The sequence below is a fragment of the Castanea sativa genome, chromosome 8 (assembly GCF_040712315.1).
Source record: "Castanea sativa cultivar Marrone di Chiusa Pesio chromosome 8, ASM4071231v1".
Taxonomy (NCBI): domain Eukaryota; kingdom Viridiplantae; phylum Streptophyta; class Magnoliopsida; order Fagales; family Fagaceae; genus Castanea; species Castanea sativa.
In genome coordinates, this window is record NC_134020.1 from 28,979,736 (window position 1) to 29,003,914 (window position 24,179).

General features: G+C 33.7%; 2 pseudogenes; one reads left to right on the forward strand and one right to left on the reverse strand.

Moving 5' to 3' along the window:
- Positions 1 to 360: 360 nt before the first annotated feature.
- Positions 361 to 7,310, reverse strand: LOC142607297 (tropinone reductase homolog At2g29260, chloroplastic-like; annotated as a pseudogene).
- A 6,256-nt stretch (positions 7,311 to 13,566) lies between these two features.
- On the forward strand, positions 13,567 to 23,381 carry LOC142607506 (tropinone reductase homolog At5g06060-like; annotated as a pseudogene).
- The last annotated feature ends 798 nt before the right edge of the window (positions 23,382 to 24,179 follow it).

A 24,179-nucleotide genomic window follows, 5' to 3' on the forward strand; every position in this document is an offset into this window, starting at 1 on the left:
AATCTCTCTTTTTACAAATTGGTATTGAAGTTTTTTTTTTGGCCAAATCAAAATGGCATCCAGTATGAAATTGATTTAAAAAGTTTTTAGTTGGGTTGATAGTGGATGAAGAAGAGGAGAAAGAGTTGGAAGCCATGAGGACCGAATGACTATGATGCCAAATAAAAATATTAGTTATGTTTGAATAAATTGTCATTCAGGCTCTTGGAACATATATGCATTGTATTTATAAATTATTTAAGAATACAAGAATTTAGATGGAAATACCACACAATAATTTCAGAAAATGCCAAGGAGAGAAAAGTTTGTGCATCCCACATAATTACTACAATCCCTTTTATTTTATTTTTTTTTCCAGTTTTGAACGCAACTGGTTTAACTATATTAATTTATTTTCTTTGCTTAACAATAGTTTGTAGTCGTGCCTTTATTCATGGGTTTACAAACATGCCTTGATGCAGTACACCAAAACATATTCCAATGAGGTGTGTCTGAACATCATTTTCTGTTGCTCATGGGAAGCTGCAGCCATTCACAGTAAACCCTCCATCAACACAAGTAGTCTGACCAGTTATTTAAGAAGATGCAGGACGGCAAAGGAATGCCACCAATGAAGAAACCTCCTTTGGCTCTCCAATAAGTCCAAGTGGGGTTTGAGAGATAACAGCCTCCAAAAACTTTTCATTGCATAGATACTACAAAAGAGAATATAATTTTGTTATGGTAATCATGATTCATGAACTTGTTCACATTTCCAGTTTTAGGTTGGCATTTAACTCAGATAATGACCTCTCCGAAGGAGCCAAGATTTTAGAATGGTAGGCTTAATTTCAGTTACTTTTCACATTTCTTAGCACATGAAAAATTCAATCAGGATTTGTGACAAATCTTTGTATATTGAGTATGCGCATTACAGTAAAGGTGTCTTATGTCTTAATCTCCCGATTAGTCTGAATCCTCCTGTACTGTACATGTAGTTAATTGAAGAGTAAATAGCATTAATACTAATTCTAAAAGGTAAAAAAATGTCCATCTTATTTGCAAATGTGAGTATTAATGATTTATTCTTCTTCAATTGAATATAAGTCATAAGGGTGAGTGATTAATTATGACCTAATTATTGGAGTATAACATAGTTAGTGATGGGACTGACGAAATCAACTACTGACGAGACTAAGGCATCTAATGGGGCTGACGAGATCAACTACCGACGAGACTAAGGCATCTGATAGGACTGACGAGACCGCTCTCTAAGACAAGCCTAAGCAAGTATCCACGTCACCGACAAGGATATCAGGATCATTCAATGCCACCAATAATACCCCGGATGGTTACAGAATCAGTTGGACAAACCGTTGAAGGCATATTAAAATCTCATTACTCAGCAAGAAGCGTTACTAAAAGAGGCATTAAAGTCACAATAACTGCCACAACGGCTAGAATTTAGAACAACATATATAAAGCCCATGCATTGCCAACAAAAGGTATAAACATAGTTACAAGATATCCCTAATCATTTTTATAGTCTATTATTATAAACTCCCTTGTACTAACTTTGGCATTGGAGGCGTTGTGGCAGGCACCACACCGGTGACCATTCCAGAGAATTTCTTCTTCCGTCGTGACACAAGCAGACCTTTAGTCCCGCCTGGACGACCTCACTACAACTGACGAACCTGTGATTCATCATTCTGGTCCCGTCTGGACGACCTCACTACAACTGACGAACCCGTGATTCATCAGTTTGGCGCTGTCTGTGGGGACAACATTTTCGTACTCAGGTTCGAAAGCATAGTTTCTACCAACTTCGATATTCAGATGGAGACCAACCAGGATTCAGCGACCCTAGCTCAGCAAGTCCAAGCTCTTGCGCCCACTGTTGAAGAACTCACCAGGCAGAATCAAGAGATGAGGCAACGGCTTCAACAGGAGGAGAACTGGTCCAAAGCCGGCCAGGTGGGTAGCTATGGAAGAAGTGACCGACGAAGGCCCACTACTCCCGACGAACAGGGCTCTGACCTTCTTCAAGAGATGAGGAAGGAGATGGACGAGCTGAGAAATGCCATTAAGGAGAAGATGGATCAGAGCCTGGATAGGATGGTCAGGGCAATAGACTCTCCTTTCACCGCGACGGTCTTAGAATGCCCTGTACCGGCAAAATTTCAATTGCCTCAGCTTGAGTCATTTGACGGGCTTAAAGACCCCCAGGATCATCTTAACACCTTCAAGACAACATTAGGCCTCCAACAACCTCCTGACGAAATATTGTGTCGTTCTTTCCCTACCACCCTTAAATGAGCTACAAGAGAGTGGTTCACAAAGTTACCAACTTCGTCAATTGACAGCTTCGAGCAGTTAAGTAACGCCTTTCTGCGTCACTTTGTCGGTGGGCAACGTCCTAAAAGACCAGCGGACCACCTACTCACTGTTAAGCAACGGGAGAAAGAAACCTTGCGGTCATACATGAAACGCTTTACCCGAGAAACCCTGGAAGTGGACGATGCTGATGACAAAGTACAACTGACGACCTTTAAAGCAGGGTTGAAGTCTAGAGAGTTTGTAATTTCGCTGGCAAAAAATCCACCTAAGACAATGGCAGAAATGCTCTTAAAGGCGCAAAAGTACATGAATGCTGAGGATGCGCTAGCCGTCACTAAAGATATGGAGAAAACAGAAGAAAGGGGAAATAGGGAGGACGAATGTAAAGGACGAAAGAGGGAGTGTCTAGATCGTCGGCTTACTGACGAAGCCAAAAGATCATCGAAAATGGCTAGGTAATAAGATTCCGCCTTGACGGATGTACATTACTGACGAAGACAAAAGATCATCGAAAATGGCTAGGTAATAAGATTTCGCCTTGACGGATGTACATTACCGACGAAGCCAAAAGATCATCGAAAATGGCTAGGTAATAAGATTCCGCCTTGACGGATGTACATTACCGACGAAGTAAGTAATAAGATTCCGCCTTGACGGATGTATATTACTGATGAAGCCAAAAGATCATAAAAAATGGCTAGGTAATAAGATCATCAAAAATGGTTAGGTAATAAGATTCCGCCTTGACGGATGTACATTACCAACGAAGTAAGTAATAAGATTCCGCCTAGACGGATGTACATTACTGACAAAGTCTCGTGATAAGATTCCGCCTAGACGGATGTACACTACTGACGTAGCCAAAAAATCATTTAAAAAAAAAAAAAACCTTTCATCTTCTATGGTCGTCATGGCACATCATGACGACCACAGAATTTGGGGGCATCTGATGGGACTGATAAAATCAATTACTGACGAGACTAAGGCATCTAATGGGACTGACGAGATCAAATACTGACGAGACTAAGACATCCGATAGGACTGACGAGACCGCTCTCTGAGACGAGCCTAAGCAAGTATCCACGTCACCAACGAGGATATTAGGATCATTCAATGCTACCAATAATACTCCGGACGGTTACAGAACCAGCTGGACAAACCATTGAAGGCATATTAAAACCCCATTACTCAACAAGAAGCGTTACTAAAAGAGGCATTAAAGTCACAATAACTGCCACAACGGCTAGAATCTAGAACAACATATATAAAGCCCACACATTGCCAACAGAAGGTACGAACACAGTTACAAGACATCCCTAATCATTCTTATAGTCTATTATTATAAACTCCCTTGTACTAACTTTGGCATCAGAGGTATTGTGGCAGGCACCACACCGGTGACCATTCCGGAGAATTTCTTCTTCCGTTGTGACACAAGCAGACCTCTAGTCCTGTCTGGACGACCTCACTACAACTGACGAACCCGTGATTCATCAGTTAGTGTCAAACCTATAGACATAAGGCGTGTTAGTAAGATGATGTCCAAATACGTAACATCATGACCTCACCTGAAAACTCCATGTTAATATCTCCCTAAGACATTCAAAAATGGCCAGATTTTAACAATCTTCAAGCACAATCGATCACATGCAAGGAAAGAGGAATCTTACCGTTGTATCAGCCAGGGGGGTTTTGATAAACCATGGTGCAATAGAGTTAATCCTAATGTTGTCCTTAATTTGCCCATTCACATGCCAAATTTTTTGTGAGTTGATTCATCGCTCATTCACATGAAAATTAGACTAAAGTCGATCGCATCATTTAGGAAAATTATGGTTTTACATACATTCACTATTCATGTACACTACATTGTAAACTAAACAAATGTGTACAACATTATATGCTTTATATGAACGGTGAATCTAAACATATAATATATTGTCCTATCAGTTAATGTCATGCTAAAATTTATATCATAAGCTATACCAAAAAAAAAAAAGAAAAATCAAATAGTACAAAGAAATTACGTTTAGTTGAACTATATATAGATAGTCCAATATATAAGGAAACTACACCAGCAATTGAAGAAATGAAAACAATGCTTCCTGCTCTTGAAGCGTTCAGAAGAGGATAAGCAAGTTGGCTAAAGTGATAAGCAGATTCAAAATTGGTAGACATTAGAAATGAGAAATCTTCAGCTGTGTACTCCAACATTGGTTTTGATATGTTTGTTCCCACATTGTTAATCTAAAACCAGATAGCATTAACTATAAATTGAATGTTCACTATAAAAGCACAAATGAAGTGGCTCTAGACAAGTAAAATTCCAATGCCATTTAAATTGTTGCAACTTGCAACTCAGGCAGCTCCACATTAAGGACAGGGTGGTCCTATGACCACTCTAACCTGGAAAAAAAAAAATTATTATATATACATTTTATAATTTTTTACACTTAAAAAAGATTTTTGACCAGCCTAAATTTTTTTAGGCCCAACTTAACTAAACTTTGGACAAAATTTGACAATAAACTTGGTCGTAGACTAAGTCTACAACTCCCCCCAATATTTTTTCTTATTGGATGTGAAATTTGCCAAATTTACAATTAGATTACATTTTTCTCTTATATCTCCATTTTTGTAAAATTTCAAGAAAATTAAAGATCAATAGCTATGTCATTAATCAAATGTTTAAATTTTGAATTTTTGTATAGTTTAAAATTATACATGAAAAATAAGTTTATAGATTGAATAATAAATAACATTTTATTAGAATAAAATTTGACACATGTTTTAAGAACACAAAGAAAATATAATTTAATAGTAAGATTTTCAAAATATATGGTCTACAACTATGTTTATAACAAAACTTTTTCTTTAAACTTTGGTCCCTTTAAAAATATATTAGGCTCTTACAAACAAAAAGAAAAATCCCGAGAAAAATTTATTGAACTAAAATTTTGAAAGAGGCGTAGCTTGCAACATTAATAATGAAACTATTAAACAATGATTTTAAATTAAGAAAATTCGTAAAATTAAATTGTAAAACTTTACATATTTGTGTTTTTGTCAATATATAAAGTTTTTTTTATTAAATTTTGTATAATTTAAGTTTTTTAAGCTGGTAAAAAATTCCAAGAACCACCGCTAATTTCAAGATGGATCTTCAAATGAAAATTCTTTTTTTAGTTAATTATTGGAAGTCAAAGATTTTAATACAGAAAAGAATGTAGGATATATGCTTTAAAAGGCCATGCAATGTACAAGAAATAAACTAAGGACATAAAATTACAAGGATGTTGAGATTGCCATTGAAGATAGAGGAGACTGTGCTCATTAGCTCCTCTCGTTGGGTTCGAGATACTATATCATTGACTGAACCAGTGACTCGAAATCCCTTCATCTTCCACTCATGTAAACATTCATTGAGTTGGGTCTCATTTCGAGAGAATGTATGTACGGTAGCCCCCAAACTTGCCAATTCCTCGACAATAGCATACCTGGTTGAAAGACGTAGCACTAGTAAATATTAGTAGATAAAAAACTTAGAGACTAAAAAAAACTGAATAATGTGCATTCTATTGTATTTAGGGATTTTTATTTTATTTTTGCTAAAGTATTTAGGGATTAAACTGTACACAAGAACACACACACACACACACACACACACACACATATATATATATATATATATATATATATATATATATATATATAAAAGGTAATGATTATCACACACTAGTTATTGCATATTCACCATACACATTTTGCTATATAAGCTAATTTTTTTTTTTTTGAAAATACGATTTTAGTTAATATTGTTAAATCGTATTTTCAAAACATAATTTCACAATTTCATTAATTTATTTGAAAATGTGTTTTGAAAATATGATTTCATAGTAGATATATACTAAGTGTGCAAAAAAAAAAAAAAAAAATATATATATATATATATATATATATATATATATATAAAAGGATTGGAGTCATAGAGCAAGTATATATATATATATATATATATATATATATATATATATATATATATATATATATATATATATAAAAGGATTGGAGTCATAGAGCTAGTATCACTAAATCTAGGGACTACTAATACAACATATACAATTGTAACACTTTACCCCCCCCCCCCCCCCCCCCAAAAAAAAAGTAATAGTACAATTGGCCTTAGTCCACTTATGGATTTGGGTTGATATAACTCTGATGGCAAAATTTCACATAACAGAAGTTAAAACAAAAACTTCTTTTTAAGTGTAAAATAGAGGAATTAAATTGGATACAAGGTTCTTCCCCCCCCCACACACAAACTCTGGATACAAATAGGGCTGCCATTATGTTGTTAAATTATTGGTCAAACCGAAGGTTATTTTATTTTTATTATTTTTTCAATATATAAATTTACTAGCAGAGAATGATTACGACAACATGAGTAGAGTTTTAACTTTTAAATGATTTCCTTGTTATAGATCTAACAAGAGAGTATTTTCATTTTGTTTTGTGATGAAAAAATAAATAATTATTTTTGGGGCCAAAGTCATACCGTAGAGATAAAATATAACAAAGATCCTTCCTAATAACCGGTTGGATATAACAGCCTTTGCAAAGGGGCACAGCCGCATCCACCATGGATGAGTAAAGCCATTAGCCACCAACTTTGATGTCAAAAAATAAATAAATAAACAACCAGGCTTTAATTAGAGCTACAAAACCAAATATAATGAGGTGGCCTTTTTCCTCTCTTGGTTTTTTATCCCATCAACTTTTTTTTTTTTAATTGTTACTATAAATGTCACTTTAAAGTGGCCATTTATCTATGTTTAGAAATATTCAATAAGAAATGCAATTTAGAGGGAGGAGAAAAAAAAAAGTAATAGGCAGAGAAAGAACCCGATTCCTTTGGTTCCACCGGTAACAAGAGCGGTCATTCCTTGAAGAGACCACCTGCTTTCTCTAGTACCCAATTCTTGCCCTGCCATTTATCTCTCTTTGTCGCTGCAATGTTTGATGTGTAACTAGTGGTGTTTTCCACTTCTCCGAATGGGTTATATTTATAATTTTATATTGCCTGAAGTAGATCAACACCAACAGGTCCAACACCAATGGTCAATAGATGATAAGGCCTATTAGGACTTTAATGACTATTTTGTGTCACCGAGAGAAACAAATAAACTGGGCATTATAGTCGTAAGGACATAATTCGAATTCCCAAACCACGACTGGGAGAAAAATGGGCTTGAAAGGCCTTTCTTCACAATGAATTTGTAGAGGATGGGTTTGTAATTTAGATTTCAAGGATGGCTTAGACAATCACAAAAAGAACGGGCTTTGGGCCCAATGGAACAAAACAAAGAATTGTTTGCAAAAAGTAAGATTGAGAATTCCTCCTTGGACTGTTTCCGAGGATAGTTTCTAATAGTATTTCTCAAGTTTGGATACAAATATTGATTATCATATACTTTTTCTTTCTCAAAAAGCCTCCCCCTTTCTTCGTATGCCTTCCCTCCTATTTATACTCCTCCTCTTCTCTTCATCATCTTCCACTTTATGGCTGCGACCCTGATTTTTGGATACTTGTCCCATCCATTCTTCCCTAAAGCCCGCTGGGATTTGGGACCAAGTTCCAAGCTCTATGCTCAGGTCCCATCCTTCCATCTATACTGTCAGCGTATCAATTACAGGGTCTTTAATATATGGGCGGTGGTAGCAGCTTTACTTTAGACATTCCACCGCTCTTTCTACTGTCCTCCACGTATACTGTGTATCCTCGGCTTAACATTCCGAGGACAAATCTACTCCTCGGACGGTATGGGACACTTAAATACTCCACGATCATTTTGATGTTTTCGGATTTGGGTTTCTAGCCCAAAAGACCTTGTTGGGCCGTCCATTATAAATTACTGGGCCCAATACCCCTACAATAGTCGTCTCTCATTAGATGGTGAAAGATTAAAAAAATTGTCAGTATTTACATATTTTTGTACCAAAAAGTTAAAATTGTTCATAAATATATATTGTTACTAACATATATATTTAAACTGATACTATTTATTTTACATTTTTTTTTAATTTTTTCTTTACCTATCTTGTGAATGAATAAAGAAAGAGAGTAAAAAATTGTTATTCGGTGTGAAAAAAGAATTAAAAAACTAAAATTTTAATAAAATATAGTGTAAAATAAAGATTATAGTGTATTTTAAAATATAACTTATATTTTAAGTATGTAAAATGTTTTTCTTTTAATCTACTTTTATAGAAAAAAAATTCTGCACTAAGTAACTTCGCACTAAGTAGTGCACTAAGCAAATAGTGACATCTATTGTCATCATATAACTTCGCACTAAGTATTTGTTTGGAATAGATTATATTTAGTTGAAACTAAATTTTTTTTGCTAAAAGTGCCATAGATTAATGTAAAAGGTAACTGAAATAGTACCATGAAACTCATGAATAATATTAAAAAGTATAATGAGACTTATAAATAATAGTAAAAATAAGCTAAATAATAAAATAAGTTGATAAAAATAATTATACCGAACACATAATAAATTTTGATTTTTTCGGCTTTGTGCTAGACATGGTGGGATGGGCAACCCAGTTCTCTGGCCCACACTTTTTTCCAACAAAGTTTCATTTTACGAATTTACATTATTGTTGGATCTTTTGGGGAGATGTACGAGCAATCAAGATGGAAGATATTATGAAACACTTTAGACTTTTATGTCTCTGCTCAATATTCAATAATAATGGTAAATAAGGCGGACCTGGCTTGCGACTTTTGCATTTGTTCCACCTTAAGCGTGAAAGGGCGACGTCTCCCCAGAATGCATAGGGCCAACATAAGTTCCATCTCCAAATTTGGTAAGTAAGGTGCAAATATCATTTTCGTCCCTTATGTTATCCGTAAATTTTCATTTTGGTTCTAAAAGAATTTTTATGTCCCATTTTTGTGTCTAAAATCAAAAAATCATTTTCGTTTAATCACTTCATCTTTATAACAAAAATAGTCTATATGGCAGACAAACTGCATCGCTGGCAGACATGAAGCCACATTATAATAGTATTAAATTTTTATTTGGTATTTAAAAAATGTTACATCATCATCCACGTCAACTTTTAAATTTAAAATAATTTCTTCGAATTTTTTTTAAAGGTTTTCATTTATCTTTATTTTTTTTTTTTCAAAAACAAACATAAAATTCAACACAAACAAACCAGAAAATCAAACTCACACGCTACATCACAACTTCAGAATTTTTCATTTTCTATACCACACAGCCACACACTTTCATTCCTCTCTCTCTCTCTCTCTCTCTCTCTCTCTCTCTCTCTCTCTCTCTCTCTCTCTCTCTCTCTCTCTCTCTATCTCTTTGTCCCTCTCTCATTTCTTGTTCTCTTTAAGCTCAGGTTGTATTTTTGAGATATGAGTATTGTGAGAGACCACATGGGTGCTCTCAAAAAAGAGATTTGGGTGCTTGTAAGGGCACCTCTCTTTTGGGTAGTGGTGTGAAGTCGCCACTCATTTTTTTATACAAAAAAATAAGAAAAAATAAATACAAATTACATGATCAAAAAATTTCGAATGTCATTGATTGAATAAAGACAAGAACAATTTTGGTAAATTAAACCTTACAAGGCTTTGGGTCCTAGTTACAATCTATGAGAAAGAATACAAAGCTTTTGGTCCTAGTTATAATCTACCCAAAATTAAAAAGACAAAACACTAATCTACCTATCCAAAAATCCAAAGCTCGGGGGCTAGGCTAGGGAATAAGAAGGTGTTAGGTACCCATTCCGCCCAGACAAAATCTGGTCTTCTAGACTTTAATGAACAATATACCCTTTTTTACATGATGTTGAATGATCTGTTGAACATACATGACAGACACTTGACCAAAATTAATTCAAATAAATTTGCCTTATGGATGTGTCCTATTTTTCAAGAAAATTCAGATTTGTTTTGTGAATAAAAAAATTGGAGTTGTAAAGAAAATCAAATATGTTTTTATGTAAAAGAAAGAACAAGATTTTTGTAAAAAGGTATCAGCTGTTTTTGTGTAAAGTTAAAAAGGTGATTTTATCAAGAAAATCATATCTGTTTTTTATGAATTAAAAAAAAAAAGAAATTTTGAAAAAGGATTGACATTCATGAGATGAATTTATTATACATGCATCACATTTAAAATAATAAATACAAAAAAGACTTCAACCTAACTTTCAATTTCTTCTTTTAAATTTCAAAATCTACAATTTTGTAACCAAGAAAACTTTTTCTAAAAAGGTCAGATTTGTATTTAATGAAATACAAATTAGTTTTGTGTTAAAAAAAATCATATTTGTATTTTATGAAAATTCATATCAGTTTTTGTGTTTAGAAAAAATCAGATTTGAAAATATAGATCTGTTTTGTGTTTAGAAAAAATCAAATCTAAAAATACAGATCAGTTTTTGAGTTTTTAAAGAAATCTTTGATAGCCAACAGATTTTGAAATTTAAGAAAGAGAATCACAATAAACAATCATCTAAGAACATGGTAAAGAAAAATTCAAGCAGGACATGGTAATTATATATCAAGAACAATAAATAATAATATGTTAAACATATTCATGCATCATCAACACAAATTAATGGAGAAGAAAAGAAAAAAAATAGAATACCTCTTGCATGAGCATGCTCTTCTAATGAAAGAATATTTTAGAATTCAAAGAAGTTTGTTCACCTCTTCGAAGCCTAAAATAATTTACTTACAAAAGAGAAGTTCCTAAGAAAAAAGCCTCTAGAACGTCTTTAACGTAAGGGGAATTGAAAAATCAGAAGAGAAGAGCAAGAAAGAGGGGGGGGGGGGGGTCAGAAAGTGTGCTGAATTTTGAGAGGCATCCCCTACTTATAGAGGTTGGAATGCTTTGAAAAATTAGTTGAACGATTAGATACGAATTAGGACGCGTCCTTATCTCTAAAAAATCTGAAAGGGTAAGATTTATCTCAATCTAGGAGTCCTCGGGCCAAGCCACAATTTTGTGCCAATCGGCACTTTTCATGTACCGATTGGCACTGCAAGAGTGCTGAATGGCCCTCTTGATTGCCGAACCCATGTTTGAATTTTGGTCCAATTTGGATCCCTTTTTGAGGATTTTTTAGCCAGGAGTTGCACTTAGACGCATTGTTAATCTACATTCTAAAAATTAATTCCCTTTTCTGGATATTCAGGTCTTTAAAGTGATAATTATCTTGTAGATAAATATTCAAAAAAGTCTTGATTATCCACAACTTCTTTGTTATCTGATTATCCACTTTATTCCCATGCAAGCAAGTCTATTTTTAACACTAACTAACAACCAAATATATTTCAATGACTCATTGTTTTATGCCATAAATAAAACAATAAAAATTATATGACCACAGTGTTTCATTTTATATTCTATCAACAACAATATGTCACTATAATAGTTTTGATACAGCTTTGTACCATACATATTAGGTTTTTGATTGCATGAACGATTTCCCTTTGTATGCGTAGAACAAGTGGATGGAATCAAGTGAGAGATATGTTTAGGATAGCATGCCTCTATCATGGGCCAGTGGGGGAATGTTGGCATTGGGCCATATGATTGCCCCTAAAAGGCGCCCATGTGAGATAGGGGCAAAAAAAAATCCTAACTTTAGGATTTAGAGCAAATAACTATTTGATTATCTTATCCTAGACAAATAAATAAATAAAAATAGGGTTGAGAAAAAGGGTAACCTCCCTCATAACCAACCACTCATAGAGAAAAAATCTTAATATACTCTCTCTCTCTCTCTCTCTCTCTCCTTGAAGTGCTCTCCTTATTTTCATGTTCCATCAAACATTAGGCCTTGATTTGGTCTATGTACAAGGGCAGAGCCACGTATGTTTGCTCATCCAAAATTTTTCCAAAAAAAAAAACCCTTTAGGTAAAACACTAAAAATAGAACACACTCAATTTTTTAAAGAGTTGAGCTCCCCTGAAAACAAAGCTTTGCCCCCCCCCCCTCCACCTCCAACACGTCAGCCAAATTTGGCTTATCCAATACATTTTTATCCTTTTTTTTCATTCTTCAATCTCTCTCTTTTTTTTTTCCAAAAAAAAAAAAGTGTTTTTGTAAATAAAAAAAAAGTGTGTAATGTCATTTATAAAGTGAGTTTCTTTTTTACAAAACTTTGCCAAAATCTACCTTCCACACGAATGAATCTCCCTTTATATATATATATATATATATATATATATATATATATATATATATATATATATATATATATTCTTTTTTTCCAATAATACTAGTATCACACATTTTTATGTACACTTTGTCACAATTGTCTTACACGGTAGATTGGTTTGAAAAAAAAATGATGAATCCATGTGATATTAACAAAAACAGTCAATCACGATCTGCCACAAAAGAGAATTATGGAAAAATGTGTGATGCCTCATTATTGTTTTTTTTTTTTTTTGAAAATATTCTTTTTCTTTTTCTCAATTCTCAATTCATGGTACCATTTCTTCTCTTCTCTAACATTACTTCCCCTTCTCTACTTCATCTTCTTTTTATTTTTATTTTTATTTTACTGCCCCTCTAATCTTTTCATCCTGCTTCTTCTTCTTCTTTTCTTTATTTATTTTTATTTAAACTCATCATTTTCCCTCACCATTAGGTCCACCGCTTTTCTCTGGTGTTCACCATCAACTTACCTCGCCCTCCAAACACAAATTTCTAGCCCCACCCCCTATCTATGTACAATAGTAGGCCCTGAATTATTGTACCTGCACATTGACAAGCGAAAGGAGCATGTGGAATAATTCATTGGCGAGACTTTGGAGAACAGTGAAAGGAGCCAAGGTTTGTACTCTTTTTGTGTATGGTTCCTCCTTGATTTTTGGCTAAATACCAACATTAAAACAGAGCTCAGAAAGCAACAACACAACAACCAAAGAGTTACAACCAACCTGATGAGAGCCAACAGCTGGAGCAAAAACAAAAAACAAGAGGATAGACCGTGCAATTCACCCAAGTCCCTCACAAATTTTTTTTTTTTTTTTTTTTACTTTTCCTCATTTTTGATATTTAGTGGTTGAGATTTAAAGTTGCTTTTTATAATTTTAAATCTCAACCATCCATACCAATTGCACGTGATCCAAAGCAAGACGACTGGACCATTATTAATAGTGAATACTCTGGGATGAAACAAAACCCATTGAGTCTCAGTATAGACATTTTCACAATAGCCAGTTTGTTTGTTTCTCCCGGTGGCACAAAGGTTTTGACCATTTTAGGCCTTATCATCTACTGGTGTTCTGCAGATAATAAATGCCACTGCATTACCCATTCCATCGGTTCAAAGAAGTGGATATACATATACTACTTCTACTTATAGGCTTATAGCAAACATTAGTGATAGATTAGCGGAGATAAATGGCGGACGCAGAAATTGGAAACAGAGAAAGCAGATGGTCACTTCAAGGAATGACTGCTCTTGTTACTGGTGGCACGAAAGGAATCGGGTTCTTTCTCTGCCTAATACTCTCTTTTTTCTTCCTGCTATTTTTAGCTTGAAATGCATTCCTTCTGAAGATTTCTTAATATAGGTAAATTTGTCGCTAACGAAAAAGCTATTGAAAATAAAATTTTAAAAAGAATACTTTACTAATTTTGTTTACATTGCATCTTATTTATGGTAATTTAAATGATTAGTTTATATATAAGCAAGCTTGTTCAGAGCCAAGCTCAATTCCCACCACCAGCATCACTTTTATGGTTTAGGGGTTGGGGGGATCCAGCTCAGATATAATTAATAATTACACTCTTCAATGTCAAAATCAACTTCAAAATATGCAACGCAACTGTTGATCCATACATCCTCATTTCTCAAAAGTGTGTCAAATACAACAGAACTCAAACTATTGCTTTATCATCCACTCATTTTAACTCTTTGAGGCTTGCTTTTCCTTTGCCTTTTGAATCTTTAAAACCTTTTTCACAATCTTTTGCTCTTCAACCAAGAAGGCTCGGATTATCCTACAAAAACAAAGAAATTAACTTAGAACATGTCTATTGAATCTTAAAAAGAATAAAGCCAGCTTGTTATGGCAACATCATTCTCCCTAACAGCACCTCCAGACAGCACACCACCATATGCCCGATTCACAGTCCTATGGTTTCTAGGCAATCTAGACCTTTTGTATTCAGCAGGTCTCAAGTGAGGAATTTGCAGAGAGACCAACATTGAATTAGATTTGACTTAATCACAGGAAAATTTATATATATATATATATATATATATATATATAAATAAAATAAAATAAAAATCCTTAAGAGTTACCTCTCATCAAGAATAATATGAGGATCAAGAAATCTTTTTAAGTAGAGCAAACAGGAAACTATGTTAATAATGATAATCAGGATACCTCTCTCTCTCTCTCTCTCTCTCTCTCTCTCTCTCTCTCTCAAACGCAAATCAACACAAAAGCGCAATAAATGCTTTTTGAACCCACCAATAAGGACCCATATGAATCCCCGACTCAAAACCAACTTCAGCAAAGTATCGGGTTTGAGAGAGAGGAGCAAGTGTAAAAAAGGAGTCCCACAATAGGTCAGATATATATATTGAATAGAAAGAAATAAATCAGATTAAAAAAATTATAAATAAAATTTGCGGAGGTGTAAAATTATGGAGACATCAACTAAAAGTCAAAAAATTTGATTTTATAATATAATAGATAAATGGTCCTGTGAAATGACTTTTTTTTTAATAGAAAATTACACAGTTGCCTTCGAGTAAATCTTGCATGATCATAGGATTAGTGTACTACATGTATACCTTTGAGTAAAAAAAATTGTAATACATGTAAAGTCAATATACAATACCATTTAATTAAATCTTTACGTTGTGAATGTTGGACCTAAAACTGAACCAAGTTAACCGTTTTAAGTTCTCTCTCTTATATTTTCTCTATTTATTATTAATATTGTCATATATTTTAAAAATTATACTGATTGTTAACTAGAAATTTTATTTCACATGACATGTATTTTTTTATTTACTTTTGTTTTCTGAAATTATGTTATAACTTAGAGCTACATGTTGTGATTAGGTATGCTGTTGTCGAGGAATTAGCAAGTCTAGGGGCTTCCGTACACACATGTTCTCGAGATGAGGCCCAGCTCAATGTATGCTTGCATGAATGGAAGGCAAAGAGATTTCGAGTCACTGGTTCAGTCTGCGATGTAGCATCACGAGCCCAACGAGAGGAGCTAATCAGCACAGTTCCCTCCCTATTTAATGGCAAACTCAACATCCTTGTAAGTCCTCTATTTCCTCACCATTTTTGCTTTGCATGGCATTTTATACCACCACAGAAGTTGGTATAGTGTAAAGGATTGATCACCCTATTTTCTAACACCTAATCGTCAAAAGTTTTACTTTAGGAATTTGTATTCTTTCATTCATAAAAATGTTCTTTTATGTGCTATAACCATTTGCTTCCATTTTATTTAGAAAAGCATGTTAGATTTTTTGAGATCTATGATAAAAACAACTTAATTTGTATTGGAAGAATATTTTTATAGAAAAGAATCTGTGCACTTATTTCCTTGATAAGAGGTCATATCGTCATTGCCATATCTGGGATACCCTAATTTAATTTTGGGACTAGCTCCCCTCCCGTTAAAAAGCCTCCTATTATCTCCCGTTTTTACATTAATGAGAAACAGGTGGCTTATAAAATATCAGAAGGTCCAAATCAAACCAACTCAAAATATAATTTCTCTCTTTCCCAAATCCAAACCCTTCAGCAGCCTCCCTGCCAAACTCACCACACATACACCACCACCCTTGGCCATGGACGACAAGGAGCCATAAGAAAGGTGCCAGAGACACCACCAAAGTATGAGAAGCGCTGATGATGCTGTCAGTCACCCATACACTAATGTTTATTCTGTAACAAACCGTTGAATCACAATACTAGATCTTCTACTAAAACATTTGAAACTTTGATATTAGAACTAGATGTTATAAGAAAATCTAGATCTAGAATTGAGGGATTTTCTCATCATTTTCTATCGAAGTCGCTAGGATTTTTTCACTTGGAAAAATTGCTTCAGGTACGAAGCTCATGGATTAAAAGTACACAAGTTTCGGCAAAAAGTTATAATTCTAACATCAAAGTTAAAAAAAAAACCATCTTTTATCTCGCAGATCTTCATCTCATTAGAAAGTTCACTTGGTAATTTTAATTCTTTGTTTCTATTCCAAATTCCACACTATGCATTGTCTGGTCTTTGAGAAAGTGTAAGAAATTATTCTAAAATGGAAGTTAATTTTTATCTAGGTAGTTTTTTTTTTTCATATGTTTACTTAAAACCCAGATCGAGCATCAAATAGGAATAGCCATGTTAATTTTGTAAAATTCATGTACCTAAGTTTTTTCTTTTAAATCTCAAATTTTAAAAACTAAAGCAAGCAAAATGCTGGAATTAGATTACATTTTCGTCAATTTCTCGATATCAATCGGTGGCCACTTTGATAGCTTCAACACCATTCTGATGGATTCTCGCCGTCTGTTGCCAAGGGTGTTGTTGAATGGGCGGTGATTTCTAGGTTTAGCAAGGACTGTGGAGAAGGATTTGGTTTTGAGAAGAAGAGAGGAAAATCATGTTTTGATGTGGCTTCCTTTTGACCCTTAGATTTTTTATTAGCCACGTGTTTCTCAGTAGTGTAAAAAGGGGAGATAATGGGAGGCTTTTTAACGGGAGGGGAGCCAGTCTCTTTAATTTTAGTTATAGTGACACAACTTAACCTAAAAGCTTAAATCTATGAATTTAGATCCAATTGTATTATATTAATTCCTCAAAAAAAAAAAAAATTCTATGTGAGAATTTCACACACCATTATATATCATTCAGGTAGCATCTAAGCTTTTTAAATAAATTCTTTTCATGAAATGGATTTTCTTCCTTTTAAATTAAAGGGAGAGGGTTTTTGTTTTTCAAACAGCTAAGAGGTTTCCAATTTACAATATTCAATATACTATTTACATTTATTTTTATAGAAAATTCTTAGGTATTCTCGGAACATTGAGAAATTGTGCTCCCTCCCACCATTCATGTTGAACTCCACCATGAATATGAGAGGAGTGAGCAACATTCTTCATACTCCAGGAATACCTAAAAAGCACTTCATTTTCACATACGAGCTTTAATTAGTGATTACTATAGCCTTTTTGGGCTGCTGTCCTTATTAATATCAGGTTTCAGATAAACAACGTGGGAACCAACATGCAAAAACAAACCATAGAGTACACAGCTGAAGATTTCTCATTTCTCATGTGTACCAATCTTGAATCTGCTTATCACATGTGCCAACTTGCTTATCCTCTTCTGAAAGCTTCAGGAGCAGGAAGCATTGTTTTCGTTTCTTCCATTGCTGGTGTAGTAGGCCTAACTCTTGGATTATCTATTTATGCTGCAGCCAAAGGTAATTCTCTTTTGATATTTGTCTTTTAATTTTATTGCAAGCTTTTAAATGTTAGTTAAATGGTGCGATTAACTTTTGCCAAATATTTATTTGTAGGAGGGTTGAATCAACTAGCAAAAAATTTGGCATGTGAGTGGGCAAAGGATAACATAAGAAGTAACTCTGTTGCACCATGGGTTATCAAAACCCCCTTGGCTGAAACTGTAAGATTACTTTCCTTGTGTATGATAGCACTTGACCACGAAGTTTGACATATTTATTTTAGTGGGTCAAAATGAGAAATAACCCAATATAATATATCTGTTTTTATTGAAAGAACAACTAATGAAACCCAAAAATTACAACTCGAAAGCAGGATAATTCCCCCTTTCCCTTCGTTCCTAATTCTACCCAATGTGCCCCTAAGCCCAAATAGCTAAAGGCCGGCTCAGTCAGAGAGTTCAAACAAACACTGAAAAAGTAAGCCCCAACAAAAAATATATGTTTGGTAGCAATGTTTTTTTTTTTTTTTTTGAAACATGTTTGGTAGCAAAGTTTAACAAAGAGTATTATTAATTCTACCCAATGTGCTCCTAAAACCCAAATAGCTTAAGGTGTATTTGTTTGGAGGTGAAATAGGGTGAATGGAAAACTTTTGAGAGAAAATGGGAAGGAAAATATTTTTTGAGTGTATTTGGTTGGATGGAAAATAAATAGTGGGGCCCAAGTGTTTTTTCTCCGAGCCCACCCAAAAGTTCTCTCCAAAATAGAGAGAAAACTGAAGAGAGAAAATGGAGCTACTTAATGAACAAAAATGTCCATGTATACTTACACGTGGCTTTGTCTGTACATTGCTCTTCTTCACCCTTTATTTATTTATTTATTTCCTGGACTTTTCTTTTCCTTCCTCTTATGTTGCCTCTTTTTTATAATTTTTTCCTCTAGATGTTGCCTTTTTATTTTCCTCCTCCTAAAGTTGCCTCCTTTCTTTCTTTTTTCTTTCTTTTTTTTTTTTCTTCCTTTGCCTCTTCTTTCCTTTTTTTTTTTTTTTTTTTTTTTTTTATTTTTTATGTTGCTTATATTCTTTTTTTTTCTTTCTTTTGTGTTTTTTTTTGTCCCTTTTTTGGTTTTAATTGGGCATAATTTTTAACAAGGGTGCATGAGTAAATTTATACAAATTAACTTTTTTCAGCCCTCCACTTTTCCACTTCCAACCAAACAAAAAAAAAGGATTTTTATTTTTATTTTTATCCTTCCACTTTCCATCCTCCTACCATTTTCTATCCTCCCACTTTTTCACATCTCCAACCAAATGGACCCTAAGGCTGGTTTGGTCAGAGAGTTCAAACAAACACTAAAAACAGTAAGCCCCAAAAACAATATATATGTTTGGAAGCAAAGTTTAACAAAGAGTGTTTGAATCACAGTTCCTAATTTAGAGTGTTTAAATAACATATTTTAAAAACACCTCAAGAGGAGTTTTCATTTTTCAAGTAACAATTTTGAGTAATATTGTTATAATTATTTTGAAAACTATGGGACCTATACGATGTTGAGAACACATAAGACACGTATTTTTAATATATAAAAAAATACATAGTCATACCAAACACTCAATTTTGTTTTTTCACTTTTGAAAATATGCTTTTAAAAACATAATACCAAACACATATTTGCATTATATGTACTTTAAACACTTATTTTTACAACATTTTTTAAACCTCAGTAATCACCTCAATTTGAAAACCAATACATGAACTCTCTTATAAAACAGGGATTAATGACTCTTTCTCCTTTTCTTATGCTTTCTACCTCCTCCCCTGGGATGAGAAGCGGAGGTATTTATAGGCGTAATTGTCTCGCTCCCAAGAGAACAAAGGATAGTGATAGTGACTTAGTGAGCTCTTGAAAATTCATACATGTCGTCATTAAGCCAACAAAGAGCATATAGGCTAAAATCTATCCCCATTTCTATTCAAACAAGTCGCTCAACATTCAATGTTGAGTTGTTGTTAGTAAGTGTTAGCATTACTGTGGAGGTGATAGATCCCTTCCCTCTAAAGTTATCTTTTCTTAATCAGTTGGTTCTCTCCTCGGGAAATAGTGATTTATCTTTTCCGGATACTAAGGGCATGTTTGGTACATCAACATAAACACATGTTTTCAGTTTTTAAACAATATTATACGTATTTCCAAAAAAAATTGAAAACTTTTGTTTAAACACACGTACCAAACAGACCCAATACTCGTGTTGTGTTAAAAATTGACCTCGATTAATTAATTCAATTATCCAAGTTGATTAATTAGGTTAAACTACATGCAAATCGTAGAGACACAAACAAATCACCAAATAAACTAAAGTGTGCTAGAAATTAAATTTGACATAGTGATTAGTTGAAAAATAAGGAAAAACTCTCACAAGGCAAAACCTAACCGGGTGATTTTTAGGTCACTACTCTCAAGAATCACTAATCAAGAATCAAGCGGTTACAAGTATAAGGAATCTTACCACTACCCTAAACTATCCCGAAGTACCAACATACAGTTAAACCTTCCTTCCAATCCCCAATTGGACTTGTTCTTATAGAAACTTCTTCCTTTGCACGAATCCCAGTACATGAATAACTTTCCAGCAACTGATGTTTGTTGTTGAATATAAAATTCTTCACTTCCATACATGTCAAAGATCTGGAAGCACTTGGTTAACCCTAAGTCACATAAGAACAAGGTAGCTTCTCTAATTGAGTCTCTGTGTCTTGTGATGACTTTAAAATAAAGCTTTTAGTGAACGAAACCCTAGTAATCCAAGTTATCATGGGCCAAAAAATAGATCTGAGAGTTTTGGATCTGCTAAGCTCGATAGATCGAGAGGAGTCGAGACTAGTATCGAGGTACTTCATTTATTCTCAATAGCTACTAGTATCGAGACTAGTGTCGAGGTTCACTTTTTTAGCTTTTTTTCACTTGTTTCGTGATGCAGTCTTCATGTCTTCAATAATACCACTTGTCTTGTTTATTGAACATACTTCATGATATTCTAGAAACCACTTAGAATTACCCAACTATAAGTGTATTTTGTCAAAAGATATGTCAACACATGAAAACTATGACCCTAACAACCCGAATTGAGGGACCCATTGTCTAAAGGCTCTCAAGGACTTTTGACTCAATCTTTAAAATGTCCAAACGAATATCCGAGGGGTTCCAAGGAGGGAACTCGGGCTAGGAAACATGTCGACCCTAATAAGCAAGATAGTCCATCAAGGTTTGCTAATGGTGGACCTGTTAGGGAAAATGGGTCCATCCCCCCACATTATAATTGTTAAATATGCTAAGTGATGAGATTTATTGTTACATAAGTTTTGTTAGCCTAAATTTAACACTTGGGAAGAAAGTATATATTTTCAAATACTTCGTAATAAATCTTGTTGGGTTACACGTGTGAGTAAAATTCCACATTAAACAAAAATGAAAAGAATGTGTAGTTAATATAACATAATTGAGCACATACATATTGGGGCCTAGGCCATTTGGGTTAAAGTGTCTCTGTATGTTATATTAAGTACTCAAGGAATATCCCCAAAGTATTTATCTCTGCCAACTAGTGGTATCAGAGCCCATGATGGCGTGGGGAAAGTTTTGCAAGGTTATCAAGGTTCTTTACGCAATTGGAGCAGGAACGGGGTATGTGTACTTGATGCCCTTATTGCAAATGGAGCAAGGCAAGTCCCTTTCACAGTTGGAGCAAGGATGATATATTGCAACAAGCAAGCCCATAAAGCCCACAAAAACAATCTTGGAAAAGGCCCAACAAATGGGTAATATTGCCAAAGGTGCTAGACAATGATGAAGTGTGAGGTTCCCATGAAAGATAAAAGACATTCAGGGTTGACACGTAGAGGCCCATGGGTGATGTAAAGGAAAAAAAAAACTCATGGGGGAGCAAGTAGGATTGGTTCATGGCCCACGGAGAGGTCTTGAAGCCTACAAAGAGGTAGAGATTCACATGAAAGGGGGAGATTAATTGTTGGGTTACACGTGTGAGTGAAGTTCCACATTGAATAATAATGAGAAGAATGAGTCGTTAATATAATATAATTGAGCACATACCCATTGGAGATTAGACCTTTTGAATTAAAGTGTCTCTCTATATGTTATGTGAATTACTCAAGGAGTCTCCCAAGGTGCTTATCTTCCCAACAATCTCACTACACTGAAGTAGAAAATACAAACGAGTTCTTAATAATAATTTATCCTTATTTGTAACTTTGCAAATTTTTATCCAAATTGGTGAATACCTCATGCAAGATATCTAGGTGCGTATGTAGTATGTATGATACTTAAATTACTTTCACAAAGAGAAAGGTTTTAAAATAATAATAATAATAATAATAATAATAATAATAATAATAATAATAATTTGAATCATATATGTCTTTGTTGAAAACATCAAGAAATGGCCATTGAGAGACAAGACATTTGATTCAATAGAAAGAAAGTTTAACTATTATTATTATTATTAAATACCTCTAAACATGCTTTTAAGATGGTAAAATGAGATATTTTGTAGAAAAAAAATGTGAATGCTCAAAACAGATGTGAATGCTCTAAATATGAAAAATAGCAAGTATTTTAATCACTACACTCACATATGTAATATGTTAACAGAATAGCCATATTTAAATTCTGTCAGAATTAGAATGCCTCTTCCATTAATTAACAACACATATACAGGAGATTACAGATTAATGGGCACTAAAACATGACATCCTCAGTATACAATTATTTGTAATAAATACTAATTGAAGTTTATTCATGTACTAAGAACTGTGAACAATTTACCAGATTTAACCTTAATTAGTACGGTACTCTAGTATCTTACATATAGTGGTCATTTTTCTGAGTTAGGCATGCCAACCAAAACTGAAAAAGTATAGGAAAGAAACAAATAATAATAATAATAATAATAATAATAATAATAATAATTCAAGACTAACCTGACAAAATCATTTTAATGGTTAAAAGATTAAAATTCACTATTTTTTAACAGTTTAATATTTTGAGAAAATCAGTAATTTTTCATGGAGTATTGGGAGATCATTAATAATTTTTTATTTGTATATTATCTGCTTTGCAGCTTATGAGCAATGAAAAGCTTTTGGAGGCTGTTAACTGTCAAACCCCTCTTGGACGTGCTGGAGAGCCAAAGGAGGTTTCTTCCTTGGTGGCATTCCTATGCCTACCTGCAGCTTCATACATAACCGGTCAGACCATTTTTTGTTGATGGAGGGATTACCGTGAATGGCTTCTGCTTTCCCTGAGCATACTTTGAAATAGCAAAAACAATGATGGACACACCCCCACTGCAATATATGAAAATAAATTAATGTAATAATTCATTGTAAAAACAAGCTTTATTCGACCAGAAGTGGATGTCATAAGTGGGATTTTTGAAAAATGGACTTGGCTTGGACCACATGTCATCATTGTGACAAGTCCAATATACTAGAACATAAGTCTAATAAGTATTACAGTTTACTCAAAAAAATAAAAACATTAGACCAAAGTTTTTCCCTTGAAACCGATATATATATAATTAGAGCAATGCATGTAGTTGTCTTATTCCAAAAATAAATGAATAAAAGGTATTTGTTACACACTATGCTGTTTCACTTTTCATATTTCACCAACTACATTAATATGCCATGCATTTGATTTATTTTTCCTCATTTTAAATTGGTTATTTTATAAAGGAAAAAAAAAATGATGTGTGGTATTTTGTGATTGGTAAAGCATAAAATGGAGCAAGCACTCAAAGTGAAACAAATTAAAGGATTTTATTCAAAATAAAACCATTTTCTTATAAAATTTGACACATGTTGTGTGGACTTTCCAAACTTTGACACATGATATTTAAGACCCACACATGAAAAATTGTACATGTTGAAATTATGGTTAAATATTTAAATTCACTATTTAATAATTTAAGCTTTTAGAATTAGAATATCTTTAAATTATCGTATGCATCGAATTCATATATACCACACATTTGTTGATTTGTAACTAAATAATAATAAAATTTTAAATATTTGAGGATAATTTCCTCGGCAAATGTGCATATGTTAGAAGTATTACCTTTTTAATGAAGTTTTTCTTCTATGGATAGAAATACGTGTAGTACTACTCTTCGTTCTTTTTTGTTTGGATTTGATACTCATTCTTGTGTGCTAAATATGTAATTGTGTTGTGCCACAAGTCTCGACAATAGTTACAAAGGGTCTAAAAGACTCAAAGAATGTGTGAAAATGCTCGAGATCAGAAGAAGAAAAAGAAACAAATGCAAAAGTAGCAAGTTAAACGATAGAGAAGATAGTTAAAC